Raw genomic sequence first — 7,346 nt, forward strand, 5'->3', positions numbered from 1 at the left:
GTTTAGATAGCTGTTCTGATTCAAATATATTCCTTTTGTAAACTATTTCTGTCTCCATTCATAATCACAATTCCTTGTGTCCAACAATTCTGCTTCTGTCTTGTGCAGAACTGAAGAAATCATTACTTATTGTATTAAAAGGACTTCCTGGGATCTGTGCGATGAAACCACTAAGATCTCATGTCTTTCTACCCACAGAAATCCATCCTGGCAATGTAAATTTTCTAGTCAGGAAGAATTCATGTTATCTAATGTTTTAACTAAGGTGGGGGAAAAAAATCTAGAGTCAAAATCACGGACATAGTTGTCTTTATTACCAATAAATAAATGCCCATATTTCTGATTTATTTTTGTCTCTTTTCTCAATAATCATCTCTTAGCTATTGACATATTTCTTCTCTATGTTTTCCAGTTCTTACTCCTCTCCTGACATATCAAACTTTCTTCCCCCTTTAGGATTCCAACCTGGAAATGAGGGGTGCTGCATGAGAGAAGAACCAAAATAATTTGTTTAGAGTTAAAATTTTACAAAGTAGTATTTTTTTCTTAAAACTGCTAATTGTGACTCAATCCTGTTACTTCCCATTTTTTTTAAGATTTTATTTATTTGAGAGAGAGAGATTTTATTTATTTATTTAATTTGAGAGAGAGAGCACACGAGCACCAGTTGGGGAAGGGCTGAGGGAGAGAGAATCTGAAGCAGACTCCAAGATTAATGCAGACCCCGAAGCAAGATTTCATCCCAAGATGGAGATCATGACCTGAGCTAAAACCAAGAGTCTGAAGCCCAGCTGACTGAGCCACCCAGGTGGCCCTCAATTCTGTTACTTTAATGGATGTTAGCACAATCACAAATGGTACACTTTAGAAGGTTAGACCTTGATCATGAAGACTTTACCATTGAAAGACAATTATTTATTTACATAACATAATATAGATTAATCCCAAATGCTGTATGCTAAGTAAAAGTGGACTAAAAAAATAAATTCCACTCTGTACATTTCCATTCATATGACATTCTTTTAAGGTAAAACAAAAAGGGGACAAAAAGGAGATTAGAGGCTGTTAAGCACTGGTACTGGATTACTGGGAAATTTTTGGATGTGTTGCAATGGTTCTGTATTTTGAGTTGTACATTCATGACAGTATACATGTGTCAAAACTCACAGAACCATACCTTGAATGTTCTGCATATAAATTTTTAATATTTAAAAAATCGAAAAACAATCAGAATTAATAAGTTGAAAGTTCATGAATTCTTTCCACAAACAAGTGTTAAGTGCCTTGTATGTGCCAGGTATTACCCCAGGTGCTTGTGAGATAGTGCTGAGGAGAATCAGAAGAATATTACTATTTCTAGTAGATTGATAGAAAAGTCATCTGACAGCAACCAATCTAGTTCATCACGCTTTTTTTTTTTTCATTTTCAGCATAACAGTATCATTATTTTTTCACCACACCCAGTGCTCCATGCAATCCGTACCCTCTGTAATACCCACCACCTGGTACCCCGACCTTCCACCCCGCCCCCGGCCACTTCAAAACCTCAGATTGTTTTTCAGAGTCCATAGTCATCACGCTTTTTGTGAGGGTCTACACTGCGCAAAATGTCCCCGGTCACCAGAGAAAAGGCAAAGAAAAGTTCTATTAGCAATGGAAATTCAAGTTATTCATCAGCCAATCTATCCACCAGAATCTAACGAAGGAAATATTTGGGGAAGAGCCACCATTACCAAAACTGGAGTAAGATTTTACTATTCTTTTATAAAAAGTTATTATTAAAAAATGTTAACTTTGAAGCAGTGCTTTTAATCCAAACATTAATAAAAATAACAACTTATTAGTTTATTTTTCAAAGATGACCACTATTATGTAGATAATAGCCACTGTTTTAAATTATGTAGTCTGGAAATCAAGATTACAATGTCAGTAGTTTTAGAAAAAAAGAAAATTATAATATCCAGAGGAAAGATAAAGCCTTTCTTGTGAATAAGATTTTTCAGTTGGTGATGTATCTCTTTATATTTAGAGGCCTTGGTCTTTACAACATAAACTGAAATCTATGAGGAAAAATAAAAACTGAAACATAAAATATAAATCTGGTAAAAATAATATCTTGCTAGAAGAATTGAGACCCTCTGCTTTCTGTAGCATTTCTAAGCAATTCATTATTTCCCTCATGGACACATACTTAATGTACCTGAAAACCTCTTGTCTTTCAGTATACCTCAATAATTTTGTGCTGCAGCTAGCAGTCACAGAAAGATTTCTATTGTTAAAGGAAATTTGCTGATTTATCTTAAAGTTGTAGCAGATTTACATTACTTATCTTTTATGCTTAAGTTTCTGATATTCAAGTGTTTATTTTAAACTTCATAAAAATTCCTCTGACATTACATTTTTAAAACCTATCCAGAGATCACAGGAAATCACATATAATCATAACAACTTTAGGGTAAAAAAATGGCATTTTTAACACAGAGAGCAAATATTAATGTATTAAATATTTAATAGGGGAACATAAAGTAACCACTGTATATCTCTAAAGATTAGTTGATATAAACTTATGTTTCAAATTAATTTTGATAATGTCTATTGAAGTGTATCAGTTGGGCATAGGTGATAAGATACTTTCAGAGAAATGAGGACTAAAATATCTTTATAAATAATATACATACATGTAAAGCAAGGACTAGGCTAATATCTCAATCTCTATGAGACACATGTGATAATAACTCATAATATCGAGGCTATAGATACTTGGCTTTAGGACTAGTTTTATCCCTGTTGTTTTATGTCAATAGCCAAGTTAGTTAAATTCCATTGCTCTTCTCCATAAATATTAATAGAAGCATTTAGCCATGTGAGTGGTTACCTAAATCATGGCCAAAGTTATAGATTGAAAGTCTTGGGGTATCTGTGTGGTTATGTATGTCTAGGGTTATTTATTATGTATATGTGATATTTTTCTACCTTTGGAGTACTACCAAAATTGAATTTATTAAATTGGCTTTATAAAAAAGAAAGACTTTAATACCAAGTTGTACTTATGTAAAACAAAATTTTCTTCTATCTGCCCAGAGATATTTTTGAACTTTGGTCTGTTCTTGATGGGATTATGAAAGGTTTTTTGTTTTATTTTGTTTTGCCTTTTAAGTAATATGCCTAGAAAACATTGTGTTTTATCAAAATAATTTCCTGTGATTCATGTTGTTTTTACTACATCTTTGATTACTTAATAAAACTGAGCCCTCTATAAAAATAGCTAAGGTTTTTTAATACTTATGTACCTTCTGTATTTGCCACTGAAGTATTTTTTATTTTGGTTAAATACATAGCTGAGTATTGTTTCACAGTGACTTACACTCCTTTATAATCCATTGTTTTAACTCCCCCTTTTGATATTTTTGAGAAAGTTCCCCAAAATTAAATTCTAAATGAGGTCTTTACTGACCTTGAACTAACTTTGGGAAATTCCAGAGGATCCCTGAAACATCTGAGAAGAAATTCCAGAGAATTCCTGGAACATCTGAAAAGATGACTTGTCTCTGCTTCAAAACACTGTGTACACATTGCTGGAACATCTATGATGGGAAGAACAGGCAATTAACCTGTAGACAACTCAAGGCCCAGACACTACCATAACATTTTGGGGACTCACTTGGTGTGTAAAATGTATGTTGTCAGAACTTGTAATTAATAAGGTATAATGCCATCTAACCTCTAGGAAGATGAAAGTGAGGCAAACCTTTGTAAGGATTTGGAGGTTTTAGAGGATATTTCCCACCTGGCATAGTGCCTTCATCCCTTATGCCACCTGGTAATGAAAAGGCACACGTGAGACGGGGGGCTCACAGCAGCAAGCCACCTCTGAGAAAACAAAAATACTAATGAAGCAAATTAAAGCTCTGGATATCATCCAAACAGGGCTACAATTTGAGTTAGATGCATCTTGACTTCCAAAGGTATAGGTTAAGTGCTATGGCAGAGACAACAGAAAGAAAGGACCCTTTTGGTCCCAGGTCTAGAAGGAACCAGAAACCCAATATACTTTCACAAATCAATTGCTCTTAGCAGTGTAAACAGAATTTCTCTGTATACAGCCTCTCACACAGCAGTCACTAGGCTAAACACAGAGTTGTTTGGCTGGTCATCACTCATGAGCTCTGGCCATTAACCCTATATACTGATAGCTGGCTGTTCTAAAGGGATTATTCCTATGGCTTACACAATGGGAAGTCAAGGGGTGGATGATCATCAATGGGTCCTTTTGAGGTCAGGATATTCGTGAGGTCATTTAAGTTCACCTGCAAAAGCCTAAAGCATTCCTCACTGTCTACCATGCCCTAGGTCATAAGGCATTGACACCCCCTACCAATCAGAAGGTTGATGCCCTAGCCTGGGAGCAAACCCTAACAACTGTCCCCTCAGGAGATATAACAGACTGGGTGCCTAAGAAGAGTGGCCGATATTGTGCCTGGGTAGGATGGTGTATTGCCAAAGATGCTGGGTTGCCTTTGAAATACAGTGATTTGGTTAATACATCAGCAAGCAATCCATGTTTTAAACGATACCCGAGGCAACTGCCAAAGAAATCTGGGGTCATCCACCAGAGTTCCAAGAGATGAGGAATTGAAACATGGATTATATTGGTTATCTCTCTCCATGTGAGTGTTCTAAATATAGCTGGTTGGTATGTACACTTAGTCTAACTTAACCCAACCTTTCCCTTTTTGCTGCACACACCCAAATGGCACCATTAAGGGATTAGAAAAGCTGAGTACCATTTACAGATACCCTTGTTGAATAGACCATGATCAGGGCTCATATTTCAAAGGTCATGTTATGCCATACTGGGCAAAGGAACATGACCTCAAATGGAGATTTCATCTCCCCTCTGACCCATACAAGTGGGGTTGGTAAAAAAGGAAAAATGGAAATATTAAGGCAAGAAATAAAATTAATAATAGGAAAAATCACCTTGGCCCTGTGGCCGAGGGTATTGCCCCAAGTTCTAATACATTTGAATGACAATTAGTAGGGCCTATTGCACCATATGCCAGACTGGAAACCACACACAGAGTACCGAAAAGTTTGGAGGTCAAGCAAAACAGCCACTATGCCAACTCTCAGTGTGGCTCACTATGCTATGCTGCTGGGAACACCAAGCTCCAACATCCATGAGAAAGTCATCATCTACTGGAATTTGCTTTGGGATGTCCCACCAGGATGAAGGAGTTACTTTACATTCCTCAGTGAGGGGGGACTACTCAATCTCTGTGGGGATCCCATTGTTCAGCTGAAAGCTGGACCTGTTGAAACACACTATCCCTGGAATGGAACATACACCACTGAAAGTGGGAGAAGAGTAGAGGACATGTACTGGCAGATCCCGCCCGCTGTCCATTCCCTCATGCCTAATAATGCTCACCTTGCCAACATGTACGGTATGTATCACCAGGTCAAGTTCCTAAAACTGACAACCTCGATCTCCTCAAGATCAGGTGGGCAATGTTCTGTTTTCGACTGGTATGATCATTTGACTGCCATCTCTTTGTTCCCTCGTTGACCTGGACGACATCATATCACAGAGAGAATCCCTTACTAAATCCACCCAGCAAATCTTAAATGATAGCTTACAAAGCCTATCCTTATTGAATACTGAAATATCTCTAACAAGAAAAGCTGTGATCCAAAACAAGATGACTTTGGATATTACTACTGTCTCACAAAGAGGTACTGTACCATTAACCAAGCATAATGGTATGTATTCATACCTAAGGAGTCTGCTAATGTGTCATCTTTATTAAAGCACAGGTAGATGCCCTGACTGTCTGACACTCAGACTAGGCAAATTAATAAGTCAGTGGTTAGAATCATGGGGCTCTTGGTAGAAAAAATTGCCACTGATTTTGGAAATTAGTGTCTTTTTTTTTTTTAAAGTGTCTTAATGTGTTTCTCTTACATGTGACTGTATTGTAGCTGTGGCATTTGCCTCCAGTGGAACCAGACAGCCATCAAATGAGCTACCTCCATGTTAATAAAATTCTCTGACTATTCAGAGCACACTACAGAAGAAGGGGACATATGAGATTTAAGAGCTGGTTAGCTGGTTATGAGAGATGAAGTATCAGAGGAGGTCAAGGAAAAGACATGATCACCAGTTGACCAGCAAGCTGGACCCAGGCAATCAGTCTCCTCACTACCTCCCATCCTTGGAATATACATTCAGCTTGTCTTTCCTGCACTATAGTCTGCCTTTAAACATAGCCTTGGGATACTAATGTGCTGTTGAGACAATCTGGATAGCATATATGACTGATAGCCAGTTAAGGCCTCTACATAAACTTTAAAGATTTGCTGGGTGGTTACAGAGATCTACTCATTTTACAGCCACCTGAGATGAGCCTACAAAGTTCCGTTGCTAATTAAAATGCCATCTACCAATCTGGAGTGCTCGGCCTCTTTCTTTGATCTCTTCTTGACCTGAGTGTATGACACTCAGTTTGCAAAAACAGGAGATTCTTACCAGGTATAGAATGGAACTATTGACAACAGTGGCTAAAATCAAAAACATTTTAAGAGACTGAGGTGGTGGTACCATAAATATTCAGTACTCTTTAAGAACTAAAGGATACAGTTTTAGGTCTGTATTTCCTGAGTTGAATTGAATATTATTATTACATGAGGCATGAATGAGAATGGATAACAAAAGTCCATAAAAATGGTGATTTTCATGGTATCTGTAAAGAGAGTGAAGCAGCATCAAGTAATTTGTTCTTATACCTTGATAATTTCAGAAAGAAAATATCCATATATATAGAATAATTATATATAACATATAAATAAATATATGTAATTTTACAACATATAAATATATATTAAGTATATTAGGTTGAAATCTGTGGTAAGGATAGGTGACTCACCAGGAATATCAGTCCTATGAAAGATTTTTTAAGGGCATCTATCTACTAATCAGAAAGTCCTTACTTAGCAAGCAGCTTTCTGCTTAGTGATGAAGTCTTCCAAGTACCAAGATAATGGGAAAAGAATAGCTTCATAAGGATTTAGGTATATCTCCTATTGTGAATAATAGATGGATTCCCTGATACATAAATCACTTTTCTTTTTAGTCATTGTGAATCAACACATGGTTGGAGATAACGTTTGAATGAGAGAGTTTTAAAATATGCATGTCAGAATTAGACACTGTATTATGATGTGATAAGATACAGAACACCTAGAGTTTAGTGTTTAGTATAGGGTGTGGTTGGGAGTTGGGGAGGGGTGATATACACACACAGCTACATGTTAGACCAAACATCACATTATTAACTTTCACACTG

General features: G+C 36.6%; 1 long non-coding RNA gene across 2 annotated transcripts; it reads right to left on the minus strand.

The window, feature by feature from the left end:
* Positions 1–351: 351 nt before the first annotated feature.
* Positions 352–7,133, minus strand: LOC116587807. 2 transcript variants are annotated; one of them, XR_004284651.1, is made up of 4 exons: positions 6,927–7,133; positions 5,432–5,570; positions 3,455–3,584; positions 352–481 (listed from the first exon to the last, which is right to left on the minus strand). It is a non-coding gene; the product is annotated as an uncharacterized LOC116587807 (long non-coding RNA). The 2 variants fall into 2 exon arrangements; XR_004284652.1 differs by lacking the exon at positions 5,432–5,570.
* Between the last annotated feature and the right edge of the window lie 213 nt (positions 7,134–7,346).

Source organism: Mustela erminea, chromosome 4 (assembly GCF_009829155.1).
Source record: "Mustela erminea isolate mMusErm1 chromosome 4, mMusErm1.Pri, whole genome shotgun sequence".
In the NCBI taxonomy this organism is placed as follows: domain Eukaryota; kingdom Metazoa; phylum Chordata; class Mammalia; order Carnivora; family Mustelidae; genus Mustela; species Mustela erminea.